Source organism: Lagenorhynchus albirostris, chromosome 11, assembly GCF_949774975.1.
Source record: "Lagenorhynchus albirostris chromosome 11, mLagAlb1.1, whole genome shotgun sequence".
Classification (NCBI taxonomy): domain Eukaryota; kingdom Metazoa; phylum Chordata; class Mammalia; order Artiodactyla; family Delphinidae; genus Lagenorhynchus; species Lagenorhynchus albirostris.
This window is the reverse complement of record NC_083105.1, coordinates 101,608,764-101,632,853: the sequence shown is the minus strand read 5'-3', so window position 1 is coordinate 101,632,853 and position 24,090 is coordinate 101,608,764. Positions and strand designations below refer to the sequence as shown.

At 48.2% G+C, this 24,090-nt stretch overlaps 1 long non-coding RNA gene across 2 annotated transcripts in view; it reads right to left on the bottom strand.

Moving 5' to 3' along the window:
* LOC132528565 (uncharacterized) overlaps positions 1–23,448 on the bottom strand; it is a 60,130-nt gene extending 36,682 nt beyond the window's left edge. Inside the window, exons 1-2 of one of the 2 annotated variants that reach the window (XR_009543232.1) lie at positions 23,372–23,448; positions 22,343–22,479 (exon numbers count right to left, since the gene is read on the bottom strand). This is a non-coding gene — a long non-coding RNA (uncharacterized LOC132528565). Of the gene's footprint in view, positions 1–22,342; positions 22,480–22,879; positions 23,349–23,371 lie in introns of those variants that run through there. The other variant, XR_009543231.1, reaches the window with a different exon arrangement.
* Between the last annotated feature and the right edge of the window lie 642 nt (positions 23,449–24,090).

The following is a 24,090-nucleotide window of genomic DNA, read 5'->3' as shown; positions in this document are numbered from 1 at the left end:
TGTCTTGGCTACTGTAAATAGTGCCGCTATGTACATAGGGGTGCGCATATCTAGTTTTGTCTGGGTATATACCCAGGAGTGGGATGCTGGATCATATGTCAACACTTGCTATTGTCAGATATTCTACTGTGGCCAATCCCATGAGTGGGAAATAGCATCTCATTGTTTTAGGTCATGTGCCCCTGATTACCAGTGAAATGAGCATTTTTTTATAGTTAGCAGTTGCATTTCTTTTTCTGTGCAACACTGTTCAAATTCCTTGCCCATTTCTCTTCTGGGTTGTTTATGTTTTTCCTGTGGATTTGTAGTAGTTGTTATACATTTTGAATCTAATGATTTATCTGTTACTATGTGGCCATCTCCAGGCGATTCTGGTACCTCCTCCACCTACACATCACCCGCCACTAAAGTCATTACTTTTTTTTTTTTTTTTGGCTGTGTTGGGTTTTCGTTGCTGCACGCGGGCTTCCTCTAGTTGCGGTGAGCAGGGGCTACTCTTCGTTGCGGTGCACGGGCTTCTCATTGCACTGGCTTCTCTTGCTGCGGAGCACGGGCTCTAGGCACACGGGCTTCAGTAGTTGCAGCACACAGGTTCAGTAGTTGTGGTGTGCATGGGCTCAGTAGTTGTGGCACACGGGCTTAGTTGCTCTGAGGCATGTGGGATCTTCCTGGACCAGAGATCGAACCCGTGTCACCTGCATTGGCAGGCGGATTCTTAACCACTGCGCCACCAGGGAAGTTCCTCTTTTTTTTTTTTTAAAGTCATTTTAATCTCTAACATTTTATGTATCCATATCATGACTTGATACAGATACATGTATTCACCCAAACCAAGGACATTTTAAACCAAGCTACAAAGAGTTCTACTAAATATACAGATGCGTTTTATATATTCCTTCTATCCCTAAGTAACCTCTTCCCTGAACAGAGGACGTATTCTGGATTTGCCTAAATTACAAGGAACTTTGGTACGGCCAGATCTGGACACGGCTGTGTTTGTTACATACAGTTACTGTTACCTGAAGATCAGCCAGTCCAAAGGCCCTCTTCACAGAGGCCTTCTCTGACTTCATGGGCAAAAGAACTGTTTAAAATAAGCTGACGGGTCCTTTAAATGAAACTGGATTTGTGGTTACTCTCTAACAGACCAAGGCAGAGCAGTCAACGGTGCCCTGTGCTCATGCACTGTCAATAGTGTCTTGAAAGGGGAACATTAGCTTAAAAGACATTCTAAGGGCAAAATTACTGTGGTGATTATAGCAGTAAGCAGAGATTCAAATTTTTCCTAAAACCTCGTCATTATTAAAGTTGATTCTGTGCAGCAGTGTATTAGGATCATGACGTTTTTATGGTATTTTTTTCTTTTTCTCTAGTCCCCAAGCATCCTATAATAGACTTATACTATATTAATAATTCAGAAATCATAACGAGAAACAAAACCAAAATGTAACCCACTGCGATTACAAGGATTCTCAGTTTCTCAATTAGGCGTTCACTTCAAGTGGAGGGAGAAATCAAAGAAAAGCATAAGGGCCTTTCCCATTCGTAAGTTTTTCAAAGTCAATGTGAAAGTGCTAGAAACCTGCAGGCTCACCCAGGATGGGGGAGGAAGTGGCCCAAATGCTGTGACTGAAGGTGCCGAGAAAAAGTGCTGTGATGGAGGGGGAGGACCTGAATGGAGCGAGAAGGCAAAGTTCAAGGGGGTCCTGGAAGAGGTTTTCACGCCTGGCTAGCAAGGCAGCAGGTACAGGGAAAGAAGACCAGGAGACCTGGTGCACAAAAAGTGTGAGCCGGGGCTCTGACTGCCCGTCGGTAGGTCACTCAACCTCGCCTGTGAAATGCAGGTCACGCCCAGGGCTGTCATGAGCCCCACAGGCAACAACGTCTGTGAAAGCACTTGGTTAACGCTGAAGTTCCCTTTAATAACTCAGGTGAGTTATTACTAGTGAGAAAAGGGTGCCAGTGCTTTTGCAAACAGCGGAGAGAAAAACAGCTCCGAGCCGGGGGCAGGGCGGGAAGGTTGCCCACGACAGAGAGCGGTGCACACAACACGGGGACCAATCCATGCCTGTCGCCGCCGCCTTCTGTGACTGATCTGGGGCCATCTTCCAGGGGGCACGCTCAGGACACGGCGATTTGGGGGAAGAACACGTTGTACGCGCATTGTGTCTATCTAAAGTCTAATGATGCTATTCCTCATTAGATCTCCTTGTACAACATCGGGTTATGAGCTTGCCAGCAAAGGGTTCCACGTCATCTAGGTCTACCCCAGTGCGCTTCACCTTCGGGGTGGGGGGAAGGGATGACATCACCGGATATTGTTATCGAAGAAACTGGCCTCCGGCTGGTGTCCCTGACTCAGCTGCCTCAGCTCCCCAAGGTTCGGTTGACTCCAGGGAGTGACAACTGCCACAACATGTGTGTTTTTTCCCTCACGCACCCCTAAGGCTGCACTTCGTAATTTTTCTTTCCCCTAAAAGGTTAATTGTACACTGTCTTCCTTTAAACCACAGTTCACCAGAAAAAAAAAAAAAATCGTGGCGTGTGTGATGTATAGGAGGAGGCCTTCAGGCCCGCCCCGCCCCCCAACCCCCAGTTCCTGATCCCTGGGACCACAAATATGGTGGCAGTTTTCACTGAGGAACTAAGGCCTCCAAAGAAATTCTAATTTGCAGTGACTTAAGCTTGGCTCTTGGCTTAGAAATCCCTAGCTTTGGGAAAGGCCTACCTATTAGGACCTTTCCTCATTACACTGTTGGAGGAGCTCTTACGGGCTCCATGTTACAGATGTGGCTACTGAGACTTAGAGAGATTACGCTTCCCAGAGTCTGGAATGGTGTATGGTAAGGTTTTTAGTATTAGTTTCAGAACTGGTTCTTTTTACATGTAGCTCAGTGATTGCCAAGGGGGAGAAGGTAAGTGCACACCTCCTACAGGGATATTTGAGGTGCATGCGTGTGTAGGTGTGTCTCCAAGGGGAAGGCTGAAATTATATTCAGTATAATAATTTTATGTGTGGCTGGAAAACAAACCCTACTGATTTCCTTTGGCAAACTGTAGAAAGTAAAATTTGACAAATATCTTCTTGGCTACTGAGTATATGCAAAGATATCTTCCTTAATATGGAGGACGTTCTGAGCAGGGAGAGTGAGATGTTTATGGTCTACTTATCAGATGGGGGATGTAGGTTCAGTCTCCACTGGCTACATATTCCTGCTTTGGATCAGTCATGCTTTGTATTTAATATCATCTTGCAGTGGAATTATTCTCAGTGTTGTGCATCTGGAACTTCACTACTTGTCACAAACAGCCACTCCTAATTTTCTCCTGTATTTAATGACATAGTCTATGGTCTGAATGTCTTTGTCCCCTACCAAATTCACACGCTGAAATCCTAACCCCCAAAGGTAATGTTATTAAGCGGGGCCTTGGAATGTGATTAGTTCACAAGGATGGAGCCCTTCTGAATGGGATTAGTGCTCTTATAAAAGCACACAGGCCCCTGGCCCCTTCTACCACGTGAGGTTACAAAGAGAGGTCTGTAGCCTGGAAGACAGCCCTCACCCAGCCACACTGGCAGCTGATCTCGGACCTCCAGCCTCCAGAACAGGGAGCCATAAATTTCTGTTGCTCATAAGCTACCCAGTCTGTGGTATTTTCTTACAGCAGCCCGAACTGACTAAGACATGTTAGGAAAAAAGTACTCACGGTATAAAATGGAAAGAATGCAAGGTTTTACATATAGTATAATCTCGATTTTATGAACATTTTTTTTTTACTGATTTATAAGTTAGTATGCGAGGCAGTGTACCATAGTTGGAGAAAGCATGGGCCTGCAGTCAGAAAAACTAAGGTGTGAATACGGCCTCCGCTGCTTACTGCCTGTATAAACTCTCTGCTCCCCTGTTGTCTTATCTGCAAAATGGAGAGGGTGGGGAAAGAAGAACATTTATTTCAGGAAAGTTGACTTAAATCAGAACTAATTTAAGTGAAACACTTGACACATAGAAAGAACTCAATAAATGATCTCATTATCTTGAGGAGGGACTAGAAAGAGCCAGCCTCATAGGCATATGACTGTGGCCACATGGGGCCTGGCACTTGGAAGGGCTCCGAACTTGGTTTAATGCTGTGCTGCTGCCATCTTAAAATTTGTAATAATTTTTTAACAAGGGGCTCCTCATTTTCATTTTGCACTGGGACCTGCAAATTAGAGAGCTGGTTCTGGGAAAACACACACACACACACACACAAACACACACACGGAAAAGACTGAAAAGCAATAAACCAAAATGTTAACAGTTTATCTTTGGGTGATTTTTATTTTATTGCTTATCCTTCTGTGTATTCTACATTTTCTGTAATGAACATGTATTACTTTTTTAATCAAGAAAAAAAATGAATACATGTTCCTTTATAAAATTGTTCTCCCCATTTCGCAGATGAGTAAAACCAAGATAACAGATAGGAAATGACTCACCTAAGGCCACATTCTGACATGTGAGTAGGAAACTGGGGTTCTAGTTCTGCACCCCTCTCTCAGGTCTGAGTTACCCAGTGTTTCCACAAGAGTCTCTTTGGGTCTCTGACTTGGTTTGGGCACCAGCACCACCCTCTGCAGAAGGACCCGTCGGAAGCCCGGGATCACTGCCCTGGGTGCACCCACTCAGGCTGACCGCTCTGGGAGCTTCAGAAGCAGAAGCCACGGTCCTGTTCTCGAAGTGTTTCCAGACTAGTTGTACACAAGATGGTGAAGTAAATACTGCCGTGCGCACTCTAGATGCTGCGAGAACAGCGGGGGAGGAACTGGCTGTCAGAAGAGCAACTGAGAGCCTTTAGCACAAAGCCTTTTCAGTAGGGCTGCTCACCAGGAAAACAGGAGGGATGCTGGAGTTGGCTCCTCTGAATGCCCCCCACCCCGCTCCCCCCTGCAAAGGTATCCAGAGGTGAGCAGAGGGAACGAGGGGGGTATAAATGCGCAGGATAATCCCGTTTGTATTTTCCACAGTTCGCGGCATTAAAGGTCTCTGACAAAATCCCACCGAGGTTTCTTTATTTCACGCTCAGAGCCCGAGCAGCAGCCAGCCCCGCCCTCTGGCTTCCCCTCCTGCGCTTCCTCTTCCGCTCCTGCTGCTCTTGGTTGAGCATCCAAATTCGAACGTTTGGCGCTGTTCCCCGACCATGCCACCACGGATGTCCCGTGGAGGTCCGCACGCTTTATCCCGCTTAACCCAAACTGCTTCCTCCAAGGACCAGACCTTCGTAGACCAGCGTCTTTAAGGACCTTTAGAACTCATCTCGGGCAGAATTTTCTAGGCTCAGACTCGAGGCTCTGGGCTGAGATGAAAACAGGGGAAGCACTCGGGAGAGTTAATCAGCCAGGCTCACGCCGGTGATCCTCACATGAAAATTATCGTTAGCTCCATTATGGAGTTCTTCTCACTCCGTGCCAGGCAGGTAGTTTGCTTTACGTCCATGATCGGATTTAGTTTCATCCTCACAATGATCTTGATAAATCAGGCACTGTGGTCCCCTTTTTTACCAGGGGAAAGGAAGCAAAGTCACTTGCTCAACACAGCTAGTCAAAACCCATAGAACGTATGACACCAAGAGCGAACCCTAATGTACGCCTAGGACTTTGGGTGATCATGACATGTGATGTAGGTTTCCTGACTGTAACAAAGGTACACCTGTGGCGGGGATGTGACAGTGGAGGAGACTGTGCACGCGGCGGGGGGGTGTCTACAGGGACCTTCTGCACTATGTGCTCGACTGTGCCGTGAGCCTAAAGCTGCTCTACGAAATAAAGTCCATCACACACACACACACACACACACACACACACACACACACACACACACACACACAACTAGTAAATAGCAGGACCAGGGGTTAAAACTAGGTCTGTGTCCTTAGGTGATGGTGAGATACTGTCTTCAAAAACCCAACCTCTACTGCACAGGTAGTAATAATGATAGAGTGTGTGTGTGTGTGTGTGTGTGTGTGTGTGTGTGAGACATCCTACTGTAGATCACAGTGGTGTGTCTCTCTGCGTGTGTTAAGCAGTCACCCATGTAAACGGCCATAATTTTGACTGTGCTTTTAAAATGTTCTTCTTCCTGTTCTTTTTTTTCCCCTAATATGTCATTTCAAGACTTGAAAAACTCCACACAATTTTGTGTGACTTGTGATCACCCAGCGCCGACACACCCAAAGGCCCTTAGAGGCTTACGAGCCACGCTACCCGCTCAGAATTCGAGGGGTTCCCAGGAGGTACCTTAAGGGTAACTTGAGAAATAGAGGGTGGGACAGGTGAGACGGGAGTGATGTGACTCCAGGGTCCCAGCAGCCTCACTTTAACCTGCTTTATAGTAATATCTGTACAAGATTTCATGTAAGAAAGGTTCCCTTGCTTTGAAAAGTTTGCAGTCTCTCTCTCCTACTACTAAGAAGACGTCAGCTATTACTCTCCCTTAAGCCCCCAAGAGAGTGCCAGGCACCTTTTAATCAGAGGTGAGAGGTGTTTCATACCAACACGAGGAGGCCCTGTTATTAATCATTCAGTGAACGGTGAGTCACAGTTAAAATCCCCCTACTCTGAATGCAAAAGAACACAGGGGAATTTTACTTACCACTACCAAGAGCATCCTGGGCCCCGTGGGGCATTCCCGTGAGAGCTGTGCGCCCTGAACTCCTATTTATGTCACATCAGCCTTGCCTACTGAACATCCATCAATGCACATCCATGGTGGGAATGGTTAATATGTGGTGGTCACTGCTCAGCAGTGCTCTGAATATACGAATTTTGGGTTAGAACTTCACTGTCCAATATGGTAGCTACTGGCTATTTAAACGTAAACATACTGAAATTAAATAAAATTTAAAATCCAGATTCTGTCACACTAGCCACATTTCACGTGCTCAGTTCCTCCATGTGACTAATGGCTGTTTTGCCAAACAGTGAAGATGGAAATGTTCTGTTGGAAAGTGCCGGAGTCACCCAACCTCATTCTTAACGATCCCTTTGGCCAACTGGGCCCCGTATCAGTCCCTGCACTGGCAGCTCTCTCCAAGGATCCCCCCAAAAGTTTCCCTTTCCCATCCATCCTAGCTCTAGGATTCCTGGAGCAGTGACTTTGGAAGTGGCTGAATTAATGTGTAAGTGAGCATAAATGAGTTTGTAAGTATGTTCTGAAGTTTGCCTTTATTCTCACTTCTGTATCTTGTTTGTTGTATGTCTGCCCCGTCTCCACTAGCAGAGGTAACAGATGGGGGTAATTTTTCCTAAAATTTGTCTAATTACATAAAGACTCCTTGAGAAATCCTTAACTTTTACTTACTAAAATTCAGACCTGGATCTGAGATCTTATACTGTTACACAAGAAGTGTTTAATAATAAACACACATTAGAAACAGAATTTAAGAGCTGAAGGGATTTAGGAATCATCTTTTTTGACAGCATCACTTTTCACGAAGGAGAATATAAGACCCAGAGAGGTTCAGTGATGTGCCTGAGAACCTACAGTGACTCAGCACACACAGGATCCCAGGTCACCCGGTTTTCACCCCAGGGCTTCTCTCACAATTCAGCATTAAGGGGTCTTCTTACTGCTGGCTTCTGTAGGACCCGACAGCTCTTTGCTCCCCCTACATAGCAAGACAGCCCTCAGGTCTCACAGTAGGCCCCCTATTCCATAACCACTTTCTGAGTTGCTCTGAGTGTTTACTTATCTATAAGTTCAAGCATATTAAAAAAAAAAAAACTTCCCAAGAGGCAGTTTCCCTAAAAATGTCCCTTGGGCTTCCCACTGCAGAAGTCACCCTAGCAGTAAAGAGAAACAGACTGAAGAGCCTCCTTGTAGGTATAGTTTCAGTATTACAGCCAAAGGTCAGAAGCACTCTCCACTAGAGCTTAACTTTCCATGCATGTGTCTCACAAGGGCATGTATTTTTTATTTTATATCATATTGGCCTTGCAGTGGGAGCTCAGCTGTCCTCTCTCAAGTGGGAATAAGACTTGAAAGACGTGGTCTGGCATAGAAAACAAACTTACGATTACCAATGGGGATAGTGGGGTGGGGGGAGCAGGGGGGATAAATTAGGAGTTTGGGATTGACATCTACACACTACTATATATAAAATAGATAAACAAGCACCTGCTGTATAGCACAGGGAACCATATTCAATATTTTGTAATAACCTATAATGGAAAAGAATCAGAAAAAGAACATATATATATATATATATATATACACACACACACACACATATATGTAAATATATGCACACACACATGCACACACATATAACTAAATCACTTTGCTGTACACCTGAAACTAACACACATTATAAATTAACTATCCTTCAATTTAAAAAAAAAGGTTATAAAAAATAAGATAAATTTTAAAAAAAAGGACCTGGTCTGGGAGCTTGGACATGGCTGTGATAATGAAGACTCTGGATCCTCTTTCTGTTTAGAAACAGAAGTCAGCAGACTATGACCTGTAGGGCCAAACTGGGCCCACTATCTGTTTGTTTTTTTTTTGGGGGGGGGGGGTAGGAGTTTATTAATTTATTTATTATTTATTTTTGCTGTGTTGGGTCTTCGTTTCTGTGTGAGGGCTTTCTCTAGTTGTGGCAAGCGGGGGCCACTCTTCATCGCGGTGCGCGGGCCTCCCACTATCGCGGCCTCTCTTGTTGTGGAGCACAGGCTCCAGATGCGCAGGCTCAGCAGTTGTGGCTCACGGGCCCAGTTGCTCTGCGGCATGTGGGATCTTCTCAGACCAGGGCTCGAACCCGTGTCCCCTGCACTAGCAGGCAGATTCTCAACCACTGTGCCACCAGGGAAGCCCCCCCTGTTTTTGTAAATAAAGTTTTATTGAAACATGGCAGTAGTCCCTTATTTACATATTGTCTATGGCTGCTTTCAGGCTGCAATAGCAGAGTTGAGTAGTTGCAACAGAAACCAGATGGCCTAAAAGGCTAAAAAATGTCTGTTCTCTGTCCCTTTACAGAAAAAGTTTGCCGAGCCCTGGTCCAGAGTCACAGAAGATAAACCACTTTCTAAATCCTGCTTGCTATTTACTTCCAAATGATGCTTATGAGGTGGGGAAAGGTCCAAATCCAGGAAAAATCTTCCAAACTAAAACCATTATTACAGCCAATTACAGCTGTTTCCTTTTAAAACCAATGTGCTTATTAATAAGGTTTTCGCGGGGGGGGGGACATATTCAGGTGATTTTCTCTTTTGAATTTTCACGTTCTGGTTTCCCCTCCACTTAGCCACATGCATCCATACTGTCTACAGGATGATTGGGATTGTTACAGATAGAACTGCAAGGAGAAATTAATAGTTGACATTTTGCTTCTGACATCCCAAATACGGTTTTCCAGCAAGACGATATTTTTGATAGCCCGGTTTTGTTGAGAAGGAGGATTTTCTCAATTTCTTTATTTCCTTTTTGAATTATTATCAAAGAGTCCCACATAAGGCAAGTCCCAACCAAACAGAAAGAGAAGACAAAGCCCACCTTTTCTGATCCTAGGTTACGAGGATTGTGGGAAGAAGGAAAGCAGAGGAAGAGGAAGCAGGTGTTCCGACACGGGTGTCAATCTCCCCTCTCTGAGCCAAAATCATGGGTAAGAGCGTGACTCTGAATCCAGATTGCCTGTGTTAAAATCTTGGCTCAACCCCGGGCAATTTAACCTCTTTGTGTTTCTGTTTCCTCATCTGTAAAACAGGGGTAATGGTATTACCTTCCTTGCAGAATTGTTCTGAGAACAGAGTGAGTGAGTGTTGAAGAGCTTAGAATAGTGTTTGTTTACTTAGGGGCATTGTGGTGGAGGATGCAGGGGATGGATGTTACAGTAGATCTTGGAAGGAACGCTGAGAAGAGGATGGGCTCTATCTCTCACTCCCATTTTGGGGTCTGGAAGGAGATCACCCTAAAGGCTGCCCCTGCACCAACCAGGAGCAGCCCCATCAAAGCAAATTCTTCACCAGAAGTGGGGCTGAGCTTGTCCTTCTCCAGCGACTCAGGACCAAGAGCTGAGTGCCTGGTAGGAAGGTTTCCAGAGGGAATCGTCTTGGGGCGGGGGTGGGGGCAAGGAGACCACTGAGCTGGGACCACTGGGAGGGCATCTGAGTCATAGCAGGTCTCAGATGGTCCAGTCACCATCAGAGCCCAGATGGGGCAGAGTCAGCAAGGGAGCCCACCATGTCCCTAAGAGCAAAGAGAGAAGGACCATGGGTTATCCTGGCCACAGCCATCAGCCACTGACGCCAGCAGGAGGCCCAGGAGCAGGCCCAGCCTCACCCCAGCAGTCACCAAGCCAGGGGGCGCCTGGCCCCTGCCAACAACTCCAGAGTAGAAACCAGCAAAGATGGACAGGCCACCACCCCTCCACCACCAAGCATTTGGAAACCACACCCCTCTCCTGTGGGGAAGAGGGGTGGAAACTGGAAAGACTGTGTATTCTATCTAAACTGTTTACTATTTAAATTAAATCCAAGTATGTTCAGACTTCCCTGCTGGCGCGGTGGTTAAGAATCCGCCTGCCAATGCAGGGGACACGGGTTCGATCCCCGGTCTGGGAAGATCCCACATGCCACAGAGCAGCTAAGCCCGTGCACCACAACTGCTGAGCCTGTGCTCTAGAGCCCACGAACCACAACTACTGAGCCCATGTGCTGCAACTACTGAAGCCCGTGCACAGCAACCAAGAGTAGCCCCCGCTCACCGCAACTAGAAAAAGCCCGCGCGCAGCTACGAAGACCCAACGCAGCCAAAAATTAAATAAATATATAATTCTTTAAAAAAAATTCCAAGTATGTTTATTACATTAAGTTGAAATATAGTCCTCATATCACAGTTCAGCCCTCCCTCTCACCACTTGTCCAGCAGGATGGGGACTTTTATAAACATATTAGATCATTCAGTAGAAGTAAAGAAATTGCCCTTTTTATTGTTGCACATTTGAGGGTGGCGGGAATACATTTGTGACTCTGCCACTCTCCCCCCACCTTCAAACTGGATTACATGCTTAATGTCTCCTCTCACGCCCACACATGCACAAGCTGGTGTCTAAAACCAGCTTCAGGAACAAGCCCGAGGAGTTTTCAGCTCTAAGGTAAACAAGAGAAAGAAAACCTTTCCAAAAAAACGACTCATTCCTGGTAGCTTTATTTTAAAAGCAGGGAAAATGCAACTCCTTGCATAAACAGAATTTGAAAGCACAACTTTTTTCTGCTCTCTTTCTAGCTAATCAAGGGAGAAAATGACAACCAACCTGTCAATAAAAATGTATTGTTCACTCACTTCGTAGAATAAGGCTTATGCTTTGGGTCTATTAGGTAAACTACAATTTTTTTTTTTTTTTTAACTTTTAGGGACAGAGGGAACAAAGGAAAGAGCAGAAATCCCTAAGCTTCAGTCTTGGGAATACGCTGGAGGCCACCCACCCTTGGTGACTGGAGACCCCACTCAGTTCCACCAGCGTGAAGTCAGACGGTGTCCTCAGGCTGTTCCTCAATTTCCAGGATAAATCCACAGGGTTTAGTAAAGCTCTAGCTCAAAGCAGACTGGGTGACCTCAGACGTCTCCTCTGGGGCAGGAGGGGCGTTGGGGCGACTGGGGTAAAAACAATGCTGTCACCACCAACTCAAAAGGCCACCTGTCAATGTGCCACATGCCACTGCCTGGAGCGTGCACACGTGGGCACACACACACATACACACACGTGTATGCATGTGTACACTCCCCAGGGGCCGAGGCCAGGACGGCATCCCACATCAGATGGGTGGATAGCAGGTCTGTCTCGCCAGCCGGGAGCTCTCTCCCACCCAGAGAAAACAGCAGAGACCAGATGGCAGAGCCTGGGCAGCCCATGCAGTCTGACCAACGCTGGCCTGTGAAGGCAGCAGGATGGAACCAGAAAGCGGAATCATCGACCTTCAAGTAAGTTCTCTGTGGGAGAAAGGGGAGTGGAGACGGGGAGCAGAGGTGAAGTTGGGGAGGAAGGATGAATGTTTTGGTCACTCGATATTCTCCCCTTGCGCCCATTCCCTTTGTCTCTGCTTCCCTGCCTGGTTCTCTGCTTGTTCTGAAATATGTGAGAAATGTACTGTTTAAATCCCTCTTGGCCTCTGCTTCCTCCTGTCAAAGAGTTAATTACGCTGGTATTACCAGAAAACCATTTCACAGTCCAAAGGGTGCTTTTCCCCAAACCCCAGGACTTATTTGAGGGCTGCCAGGCAGTTCTGCAGAGAGGGGGAAAGATAGGAGTTTGGGGTTAGGGAGGGGGCAGCTGGCCAGCTCTGCATTTCACAGGTTGGAAAAAACTGGAGCCATTCCCCAAATCTCCCCACAGGACAGAGCGTCTCATTTGAACAGGGCAAGGGAAGGACGTCAGGGTAATTGACCAGGAGGAAGCAGAGACCTGTGCTCCCCTCCCTGGGACAGGTGTGGCGGCACCCGAAGGTCCAGTCCAGCATCGCAGGAGGCAGAGGAGGGTTCTGGTGGGAGAGGGTCAAGTCGCTGGGATCAGTACTTTCTGACTCTGTCTACTGAACAGGGTTGACCCTCCTAATTCAGAGACCACAGAGGTTGATGAGAAACTTTCAGAGTCGAACAGTTGAAGGATGGAGAAGGACTCTGGAGATCAAGCATTTTTGATCACAGAATCTGTTCTTCAAGCACAATCTTAAGCAGCACACCATACATGCTTCAGATCGAAGGGGAGCTGCTGGGTATGTGGGGCAGGGTGGTGGGAGCCTCCGCCTCAGCCCCTCCACCCCTGGGACAAAACCAGGGAGGTTCTAGGATTGCTTGGAGACCTGTGTCCAAACCATTGATGCAGTATGACCACATCTCAGTGTGGCTTTCCTTGCCATCCAGCCTCAAACGTGGTCTCATCTCGTTTGCTGGTCCCTCCACCTGGAATGCTTTTTTGCTTGCCTGGTCTCCTCTAACACTTTCAGGTCTTGGCTGGAATGCCACTGCCTCGGGGAGACCTTCCCTCCCCCCCTCAGAGGAAACCTCCTCCCAGTTTGTCCTTACCCATCACTAGGTGCAGTTATGCTATTTGTTTATTGCTTACTTATTCAACCTAATCACTCTCATTAGGACATAAACTCCAGGAGAGCAGGGCCTCCTCTGTTTATTTACTGCTGGATCCCTAGTGTCCAGGGCTGCACTTGGTACACAGCAGTTGCTCAGAAAATATCTGTTCAATGAAGGAGTTAAGGAAACCATGAGGGGGTCAACTATAAGGTCGTCAGTCAGGACTCCAACCCAAGTTTCTGACCAGGGGTGTTTTCTCTTTTTACTTCGTCTGGTTCTTGCTTCCACTGGATCCTGAGTAGCTAAGGAAACAGTAGTGTTCATTTTCAGTCTCTGAAGAACAAGTTTCTTACGTGCGGATGGGTTAAACAATCCTAAGTTACAGGCTAAGGACTCTGCACTTGGAAGAAAGGTTCAGAAAGAAAGAGGTCGGTAGGACTGCGGAGGAAGGACCAGCCAGACCTTGAAAAACATCTCTACCTCTGGCAGGTAGCTGCCGTGAGGGTGCCCTTTTCTTCTTCACTAGAAGGAGAGTTACTCTCTCTCTCTTAATATACTTTTTTAAAAAATTTATTTATTTATTTTTGGCTGCTTTGGGTCTTCGTTACTGCACGTGGGCTTCTTCTCTAGTTGCGGCAAGCAGGGGCTACTCCTTGTTGCGGTGCGTGGGCTTCTCATTGCGGTGGCTTCTCTTGTTGTGGAGCACGGGCTCTAGGTGCGTGGACTTCAGTAGTTGTGGCACGCAGGCTCAGCAGTTGTGGTTCGTGGGCTCTAGAGCACAGGCTCAGTAGTTGTGGCACGTGGGCTTGGTTGCTCCGCGGCATTTGGGATCTTCCCGGACCAGGGATCGAACCCGTGTCCCCTGCATTGGCAGGCGGATTCTTAACCACTGCGCCACCAGGGAAGTCCCTAATATACTCTTTTATTCTGGAATCTTACTCATTTGTCATTTGTTTACTTGGTCAGAAGGTTATCCGTTGTTTCCACAACTTCCCGACCAGCCCTCTGGATCACATTAAGTCTTGGATCCTTTTGGGGAAACTGCAGTCATCTGAGAAGGTGAGCTTCGGTTAAGGACAGGCGGAGGTGTCTGTCACCTCGTGGCACGATTTCACCCTCTCCTCACATGGCAGCTGCCACGTGAAATCCAGAGGAGAGACATGTATAAAGACCCTGGGATATTACTGACCGAATAAATAGTTCCTGCTCTGTTTGGGGGATGGTTTCCCACGGGTGGTAAAGCTCTGTTACTGTAACTCAGCATTTTATCCATTCATTCAACTCGTGTCCTCTGATCAATGAATGACAATATACTTCACTCTATGCTTGCTAGGTATGGAAAAGTTATCTTATTTCATGAGGTCAATATAGTGGGTTGAATTTCTATATGAGCTAAATAATGTTGCTCTGTTCTATAACCCCAAGACCAATTCTTAAACTTGTAAATGTGTTATTTATTCCAAGAATGACAGCTAGAATGTGAACGATTTACTGTTTTCCATCCTGATCACCCCAGTCCAAATAATGATAGCACAGTCTTTAAACCAGGCAACTTTCTTTAGCATATAAATATTGTTCTCCCCTTTATAATCCTGACCTTAGAGACTTCACTTATGTTAAGTACATAGGTTAAGTCTTATTGCTTAGTACCCCATCACCAAGACAAACCAAACCAAAGGAAGAAAAATATTCATTGAGCTTCAGCACTCCAAGCACCAAAGAAACCATGATACCTGACCTTAGAAAGCTTATAATTAAGTGAAGGAAATATACACAATTAACTATAATATAAACTGTTTAGTTAAAACAGTGTTTCCCAAAGATGTACTATAATTACCACTGATGGGTAGAAAAGGTACTACCAATGGCTGACAACTTCTTTGGAAAGATTTTTTTTTTTAAGATTTTAATTTTTTAATTTATTTTTGGCTGCATTGGGTCTTCGTTGCTGCAGGTGGGCCTTCTCTAGTTGCGGCGAGCGGGGGCTACTCTTTGTTATGGTGCGCGGGCTTCTCCTTGTAGTGGCTTCTCTTGTTGCGGAGCACGGGCTTTAGGCGTGTGGGCTTCAGTAGTTGTGGCACGCAGGGTCAGTAGTTGTAGCACGCTGGCTTAGTTGTTCCGCGGCATGTGGGATCTTCCCGGACGAGGGATCGAACCCATGTCCCCTGCATTGGCAGGCGGATTCTTATCCACTGTGCCACCAGGGAAGTCCCTGACAATCTTTTATTGTCATGATTACCGTTATAGTTTTAGTGTATATTACAAAAAGTGTAACTAATCCATTAAACCTGTGATTTCAAAATTTTTACTGCTTAGGATGACACTAAAGTAAGTGGCACGATACACTTTAACACCTTAGGCAGCCCTTGCGACTCACGTGGTCACACCCTGAATGTTTGGACAATTTTATGTCCTATCTGTTCAGAAGTGTGATGGTTCAGATGATATGAATCACGGGTGTGTGTGTGTCTGTGCGTTCTTCTGGTTTCTTTTCAATAAAACACTGAAATCTCGAACAAGGTACAGCTGAAGTTTGGGAAACTCCAATCTAAAAAGCATTAATTTAAGTTTCTGCAATCAACACTGCAGGTGCTTTCCCAGGTCAGGACCTGTGAGCCTGGTATGGCTGTAGTGGGACAGTTCCGAGTGAGAAAGAGTGACACAGTCCTCAAAGCAGGTTGCCTCTACCCGGGGAACGACGGGACCCGCCCCTCTCCCAGGCTCTGGACTTGACTCGTTTTCCATCCTTCCCCAGCTCCCAGAGTCTGGATGTATGAAGGGGTGAGGACAATCCCTTTCTTCCCCTTCAGCCAGAGTTGCACCCCGACCCAGAGCATGGAGTCCAAGCTGCCCTCCCTGCGCCTTCCCAAACTGAGCTCGTCTCCTGTTTGCAGACTCCCCTAAATAGATTCAGTCCTCCGCCCCCTTTTTCCCACCTGTGCTGGATGTGGAAGCAGGCAGGAAGATGGTCGGAGATGGTCTCCTACTAGGATAACTAAGACTCGTACATACCAAATGCAAATGCAGTGTGGAAGGGGTGAAGTACAGCACGAGAGAGACGGATAGAATGCAATGGGAGTGGAGAAAGAACTACTCATGAATAGGAGGCTGCAGACAAAGTGCTCGGGAAATATTTTCAGATGGAAGTCAGAAAACAGCTTGTTAGTACGCACCAAGAGACTTCAAAATGACCCAGTAACCCCACTTCTAGAATCAGCCTAATAATCAGACACACGTTCAGAGGTGTGAGGATGTTCACTGAAATATTATTCATAACAAAAATGGAGTGTCCAACATTGAAGGAATGGTTAAGTAAATTTTGGTACATCTGTGAATGATATCGTGGAATATTTTTTTTCAATGTTTGGGAAGACTATTTAAAGTAATACCAAAATTCTAATTATATCTTAATTCAAAAAAATAATAATATATACAGAATGTTTATACAGAAGTATATAAACATTTAGCCCAATTTCCTTTAAAAATCATATAGAGTAAATACGTGCAGGAAAACTATTCACAAGAAACACGCCAAAATGTTAATACTGGTTATTTCTGGATTATAAATACTTATTTTCTTCTCTTACTTTTATTATATTTTTACTTTTTATTTCCTCTACATGTTTTCTACCAACCCGTATATTATATTTAGAAGAGAAAAAAACCTGCAGTTTAAAAAAGAAAATCAAAGAAGCAGATGTGCCTATACGCAAATGAGAAGATTTGTGACCATGCGCCATAGCGGATATATATACACATATGTATTAATTCCCCATCTCTGATTACCACAGAAATAAACAGCTGACTAATCTTTTATGTAAGTAGGCTTCTCCTTTTAAGCGGTTGTCCCACTTTTTAAAAGTTTTACATAGTATCGCAACTCTTGTTTTTCACATCTGAGAGTGCTCCAAAAATAGACTTCAGAAATGTGAAATCCAGGGACAAGCCTGCAGACCACTGAGCCCCTTCAGAGGGACACTATCAGACACGAGTTGGAGAGTGGCGGGCTGCATCCCTGAGTTACATTCTATACCTGACGATTCTAATAACATGTCCAGCTACCACCCACAGAAAAATGTAAAAATCACTTGTATTAAATAGAGATACAGAGGTGATAGCTAGACAGAGAGACTGATGACAGAAAGATCTGGGGTGCCTCCTTGGAGGAGGTGGTCACTGGGTGAACTCGGAAGCACGAACAGGACCCTGAGCAGCAGAGGACATTCTAGTCGTGAGGGCAGTGTGAACAAAGGCAGAAAATCATGGGGCATATTTGGGGAAGGATGAGTAACCCAGTTCGTCTAGACTACATGGTAAATGGAGGAGAGACAGCGAGAAATGTGATTATAAAGGTAGGTTGGAACCAGACCATGATGGACCCTGAAGGCCGTGTCACCCTCCTCTGGGATGAAGTGACCAATGACTCTGGTGATGGATGTTCTGTGCTTTGCAGAATCACCTGGGCTCTCAGATGGAGGTCCTGGAAAGAGGTGGGAAAGGAATGAAAACAGTGGCTGTGTCTCCCAACACCTAACCCCCTCCCAGAGCTGGGCTTAGAAATGGGACCTGGAGGGGCAGACCTAGCAGACCTAAGGCCTTCAGAAGAAAACTGAGGTCCAGAGATGTGTGATGTTTAATTGGGCCTTCAGAATCCTCACAAGTGACCTGTCCAAATCAGCCACCACACTGGGCCGCGTATCTAGACAGCAAACTCCTCAGTAAATACTGTATCTGTTGACTCACCCACGTATGTGGGTATTTACTGAGGAGTTTGCCAGGCAATTTGCCAGGCACAGTGAAAGGGTCTTTCGAATACTAGAAGCAAATAATCCTCCCACCCACCCCGTGGCCACGACTCTGCCTTTAATGGAGGAGAAACTGAAACTCAGGGAAGCCACGCGCCGCATCAGGGCAGTGAGTGACAGGGCAGGACTCAGATTCTAGGTTTTCTTTTTGCTCTGCTCTGGCTCAGTGGTTTTCAGATGTGGTCCTGGTGCAGCTGCTTCCCGTCCCTTGGGAGCTTGTTAGAAATGCAAATTCTCACTCCCCACTCCAGATCTGCAGGATCAGAAACCCTGGGCACCGGGCCCAGCAGTCTGTATCTTAACATGTCCCTTGGTGATTCTGATGCACATGAAGTTTCAGAACCACTGCTGAGACACGGATGATTGATGCTGGGACAGTGGGCAGTATGGAGGCTCCAAGACTGGCCCCGTCTCTCCCAGGTAATGCTAGATCGATAAGCCAAGGCATAGCACCGGCACCAGACCTAGAGGAAGGCAGCCCACCCAGGGGCAGGCAGGGAGGCTGGCAAAGCAAGGGCCCAGGCTGGAGCAGCTGCCAGGGAGGCGGGGCTGCCAGTCACTTTCTGAGAGCACAAAGGCTCCGAGCCCCCTAAGTCCACACTTCTGTTTTCATGCAGGCACCCCACAGCCACTGCTGCTACCTGCCTGCCGCATACCTGTGGGGATTTACACCCACTCCGATGAGAGATGGCTTGGGGTTACTGCAGCCTGGGAAACAGGTGTTTTAGACAGGCCCACCCCACTAGGGAGATTAAGCATGATGAAGGGCACCGGTGAAGATGGACGTCTCTCTCCCGTCACCCGGCCCTGCATCTACGCGAGGAGGGCAACTCCGGGCAAGAGTGGGACTTTCCCACAGGGCACCCCGCACGGCCGCCCGGGTCGGGGGTGCTCACTTTCTCTTGGGGTGGAGAAAAAAAGGCACAGGGCCTTGGGGACAGGAGGAGGGAGGGTGGGGGCAGTTCTCAAACACCAGCCAGGTGGGGTCATGCAATCCGGCGCGTCACTACAAAAGGGCTGCCGTGTCCTGGACGGCCAGCCTCGGAGTTGGGAGCTCGCCAGGCCCCAGCCAGGAAAATGGGAAACCCCTGGGCCTCTCCGAGGTGACCTCCCTGCTTCCACCGCCCCCGTCCAGGAACCGGGGCAGTTCACCCCCGGGTGCGAGGCTCAGGCTTCGCTCTTTGTTTTGTGTGCTTGCCTCGTGCCAGGGGAACACGTTTTCAGTCCTAATCTGTACGCAGCCAGGCTGCTCTCCTTCACGCAGCCGGGACCTTTCCCCTTCAGCTGCAGTTTCCTAGAAATGTGGCCGCCCAGTGTTATGATTCAAACAGCGCTCAGTCCCTGTGGATAGCAGAGCAGGGCAGGGCGGGGCTGGCAGTGCTGGACCTTTAGTGCCACGCCCTGTCTCTGTCTCTGCCTCTGCCTTCCTGATTTTCCCAGCAACCTACGTGATTTAATGCTCATCCACACCCCCTGCTGTGAGCGGCCTTCGGGAGGGGGAGGGGTGGGGTGGGGAAACGGGAGATCTTGCCGAACCCGTCATTGCTCTGGTTGCCATAGCAGCCTCTGTGAGCCGGACAGACAGCCAGGGCCTTCCCGGCCCCAGGCGGCTTCCAGGCTGCCGCGCTCAAGGAGCAGAAGCTGCAGGCTCTGGGTGAAAGCTGAGATCTCTTGTCTTCAGCAGCCTAGCGGGTGTGCGGGGAGGTGGAAGAGGAGGCGGGGGGAAGGAGGAGAGCAAGGGCTAGACAAGCTTCTGTTCAGTGCAGCGTCCACTGGTGTCCCCAGACCCCAAGAGTTCAGGATCGCCTGTACTGTCCCAACATGCATTTCCCAGTAACAGCAGCCCGCAGGGGACTGTCACTGTGCAAGATGGGGGTGGGTGGGGGTGGGGTGGGGTGTAAAGACACAGACCTACTAGAGAATGATCTTGAGGATATGGCGAGGGGGAAGGGTAAGCTGTAACGAAGTGAGAGAGTGGCGTGGACATATATACACTACCAAACGTAAGGTAGATAGCTAGTGGGAAGCAGCCGCGTAGCACAGGGAGATCAGCTGGGTGCTTTGTGACCACCTAGAGGGGTGGGATAGGGAGGGTGGGAAGGAGGGAGATGCAAGAGGGAAGAGATATAGGGATATATGTATATGTATAACTGATTCACTTTGTTATAAAGCAGAAACTAACACACCATTGTAAAGCAATTATACTCCAATAAAGATGTTAAAAAAAGATGGGGGGGGTGCAGAGAGGCTGAGGGACAGAGAGACAGGGACAGAAGGGAGCGCTGTTATTTTGTTTTCCATTCTCCATGGGACCTGCAGTATTTTTTCCTCCTCCCATAAGAAGTCAGCGTCCTCCCCCACCACCCTGATGTGACCTACTTATCTACACCCTTTAAAGGGAGGGACCCTGGAAGGCATCCCAGGCCAGGGCAGTTCTGAGTTTCAGAGACGAGCTCTTTAATAATGGAAATCCAGAAGCTGTAAAATCGGGGGGCAAGGTGGTAGGGAGGTCAGGCAAGGCTGGGAAGAAGGGGGATAGAGGTGGGTGCCACTGGAGGAGAGTGCTCAGCGGCGGCCGCTGGCCGTCAGGCCCGAGTCATGCCATGACTAAGGGGAAGAGGTATGGGGCGCAGGAGTGGCGGAGCAGCAGATACCAACTGCTGGAGAGAGCGCACAAACACAGGGAAAACCAAACAAGATGCCAGCTTCCCCACTGTCTGCCCCTAGTCCACTGAGCTGAGGTATCTCATCTCTGAGCCCCAGTTTCCTCATCTGCAAAACGGGGATAAGAATTTCTACCTCAGGAGACTGATGAAAAGATTATTTACCACACCCTCTGTTCCCTCCTAAAGAAAACTCGACTAGGTCTCAGAACGATGGCACCCGTAGGATAAAAGCCACTACTTCTAAGCACTACCTACTCTGCAGGAGACGCTGTAAACGTAGTTTATCTCACTTAATTCTGCGAGGAATGTAATATGCCCGAAAAGGAATCCGAGGCTCAGAGGAGTTAAATCATTTATGCAAAGTCACGCAGCTAGGAGCAGAACTGAGCTTCACATTCATGGATGTCCACTCAAGGCCTGTGCTCTTAAACACCTCCCCTGGACTGTAGCATCACTGGCCTTAATGAGAAAGGATTTGGCAAAACCTGTGTCCCCAAATCTTAAGTAAATTTAGAATGCTGAGTCAGATTGGGGCTGGAGGAATCAAAAAATAACTGGGCTGTATAATGATATCGTTTTGTCCTCTTGGCACTCAGCAGAAGCTGTCCTGCAGTCTGGAGGCTGTAAACGGCTATCTGGTCTCGAGCTGCTGGGCCTCCAGCCTGGCCCCCCTCCAAGCCATTCTCCTCACTGTAGCCACAGAGAACATTTTCCTGCTCCCAGTTGCCCTCAGGATTACATCCAGACCCAATGTGGCCAGGGCCTCTCCTATCCTTAGTAGACCTTAGGCCTAGTAGGCAGGCCCTACCCCATTTTTTATAAAATATACTAAAATACACCCATATCATTCACTAAACGTGAATTTTTTCATGTATAAAAATTTGAAAGGACTTTTAATAATTTGAACGTTGAAATGATTAATTTAAATATTCAGTTTTCATATGTAGGTGCCAATGCATTTTTTTTTTAGGCCTCAAATATTTGGGGCCTTTGGAAAGCTTATAAGCACTATGCACATGGTGCCCTAATGGGTGAAACAGCCCTCTGGGTAGCCCGGGGCCACCTCCCCTGCATCCCTTCTGTGAATAGTGTTTACTCTGCCTAGAATTTTGTTTCTCCTTCTACAGCTGTAAGTACTCACACCATTCTCCCCTCCCTCATTGCCCTGCAGTTTATTTATTTTGACCTAAGGTCATAGATACTTAACCTCTCAGTTTCCTTGTGTGTAAAATACGTTTTAATAAAACAGGAATAATAGCGATACCTACGTCATAGGATACGTTTTCAGAGGATAAGTTAATACATGAAGTATGATTCATGAACCATCACCTGGAAGCTTGTTAGAACTGCAGAATCTCAGCCCCGCCCCCCAGATGGATGGAATCGGAACAAGATCCCCCTGTGATTCAAAGGCACGTTTAAGTGTGAGAAGCACTGCCCTAAAGCACTTATGAAAATACCTGTTACTTAATAAACACTCAATAAATGACAGCCGCGTTGATTACTATTGTCATGACTATTAAAGGTCAAGCTTTCATAGCTGTCTGCAGTTTCCCCTCTTGACTTACTTTTATTTTTTTTATTTTATTTTATTTTTTATTTTTTTTTTGCGGTACGCGGGCCTCTCACTGTTGTGGCCTCTCCCATTGCGGAGCACAGGCTCCGGATGCACAGGCTCAGCGGCCATGGCTCACGGGCCCAGCCACTCCGCGGCATGTGGGATCTTCCCGGACCGGGGCACGAACCCGCGTCCCCTGCATCGGCAGGCGGACTCTCAACCACTGCGCCACCAAGGAAGCCCTTGACTTACTTTTAACTTCCAAACTCTAGTTCAGTGGTTTTCACACGGAGTTCCTGGGGAACACTGGCATCCTGGGCGCATCCCAGCTAAATGCTGAGGTTAGTCAAGACGTGTTCGTTTCCTGCACTCAGGCAGCCTCCCTCCATCTGCAGGAGACAGAAGGAAAGAGGTAATTGCAGTAGGTGGTGTGACACCGGCTACCAAGAAAAGGATGCAGAGGTGCTTCAGAGGCAGCTGACCCCGGCTTGCTGGGTCAAGGAAAGTGCTATTTAAATCTAAGAGCCGATAACTCAGGATTCACCCCCAAAGTGTGGTTCCTATTTAAACGGTGGACTGACTGCTCCCACAGTGTGAGAGGGGTTGGAAAGGGCTTAAACCTTGCTCTAGGGAGCAAAGATCTACTAAGTAGGTCTAGATCGATTGGCCTTGCTGTTTGCTCCCCCAGGCAGACAAGGGAGCCATGGGGATTTGAGTCTAGACTCTACGTGGTGTCCTGGTACGAAGCCCAGTCACTTAAAAGAAATTTTGGCTACGTTGCCAACTGACCCTCAGTAGTTGTAGAACTGTTACGCTGGGCACCTTGGTTTCCTCATTTGCAGGACGAAAATGATATGCCCACACAGGGTTCCTGTAAGAATTAAGTGAAAGGCAGGAGGTCCAGTCCCAGGAACACAGCAGGGCAGAGGCAAGGGTTCACGGGTTCTGGGCTCTGCAGCAGCATCTGGGCCCGCGTAGGCTGGACCTGTGACGCTGCAAGCATTTCTTCCGAAATGTACTTGCAAAGACCACCCCCCAGCCCGGGCTGCGGGGCTGAGCGGCCGAAACAGCCAGTCAACGAGCAAGATACGGGGCGGTCAGCTAGGGTCAGCCGGGGTCGCGAGTGGCTGCTTCTGGAGCGAAGAAAAGGCGCTGTTTCCCGGGCCGGGGCAGCCCCTAACGGATGCTCTGAGGGCCCCAGAACAGACTCGGCCCAGTGCAGCCGCTGGCAAGGGCCCCGTGGAAACGAGAACACTCTTTACAAACAAGAAGACTCCTTACACGGAGGTTACCACGTAATCTACAGGACGTCCACTGCATCCGATCTTTCCCGCCCCACGCGCCACGAGAGACCGGCCGGCGCAGAGCCAGGAGGCCGCGCGCCGGCCGCCGCCGATTGGCTGCGAGGAGCCGGGCCGCCTTTGATTGGCCGCAAGGAGGCCGGGCAGCCGCCAATTGGCTGCGAGGAGCCCTGGCTGTCGCTGATTGGCTGAGAGGAAGCCCGGCCACCGCCGATTGGCTGCGAGGAGACCCGTTGGACCACTCCGCGGGCCCGGCCCAGCGAAAGCGAGGTCAGCTGACTGGGTTGAGCCCGCGGAGAGGAAGCGGAGTTCTGGCGCTGGGCGGGTGGTGGGTTTGGCCTTGAGCTTTTGTTACGTGGCTGTTATTGCTTCCTTCCCCAGCAGAAGGCCGAGGCCAGCCCTCGCCCTTTGCTGAAGCAAAACACCCCCTCCCCACCCCGTGGCTCCGGCCCGAGGGCAGAGGGGCCTCTTCCCGCCGCGCCTCGCGGAGCGGACGCGCTGACCGTGGGCGGGGCCTACGGGGCTATTTCGGTTCCTTCTCTGCCCTGAGTCTTTGGCTTCCTGCTGGGTTTCCCTGCGCTTCCCCTAGGCCGTTAGTGACCCCAGACACCACTTTCCGAGCGCTTACTTTACGTCAAGCAGGCCCTCTGCGTATTTCTTTGCCTGATTTTTCAGGGCAACTGTGCGGCAATCACTAAC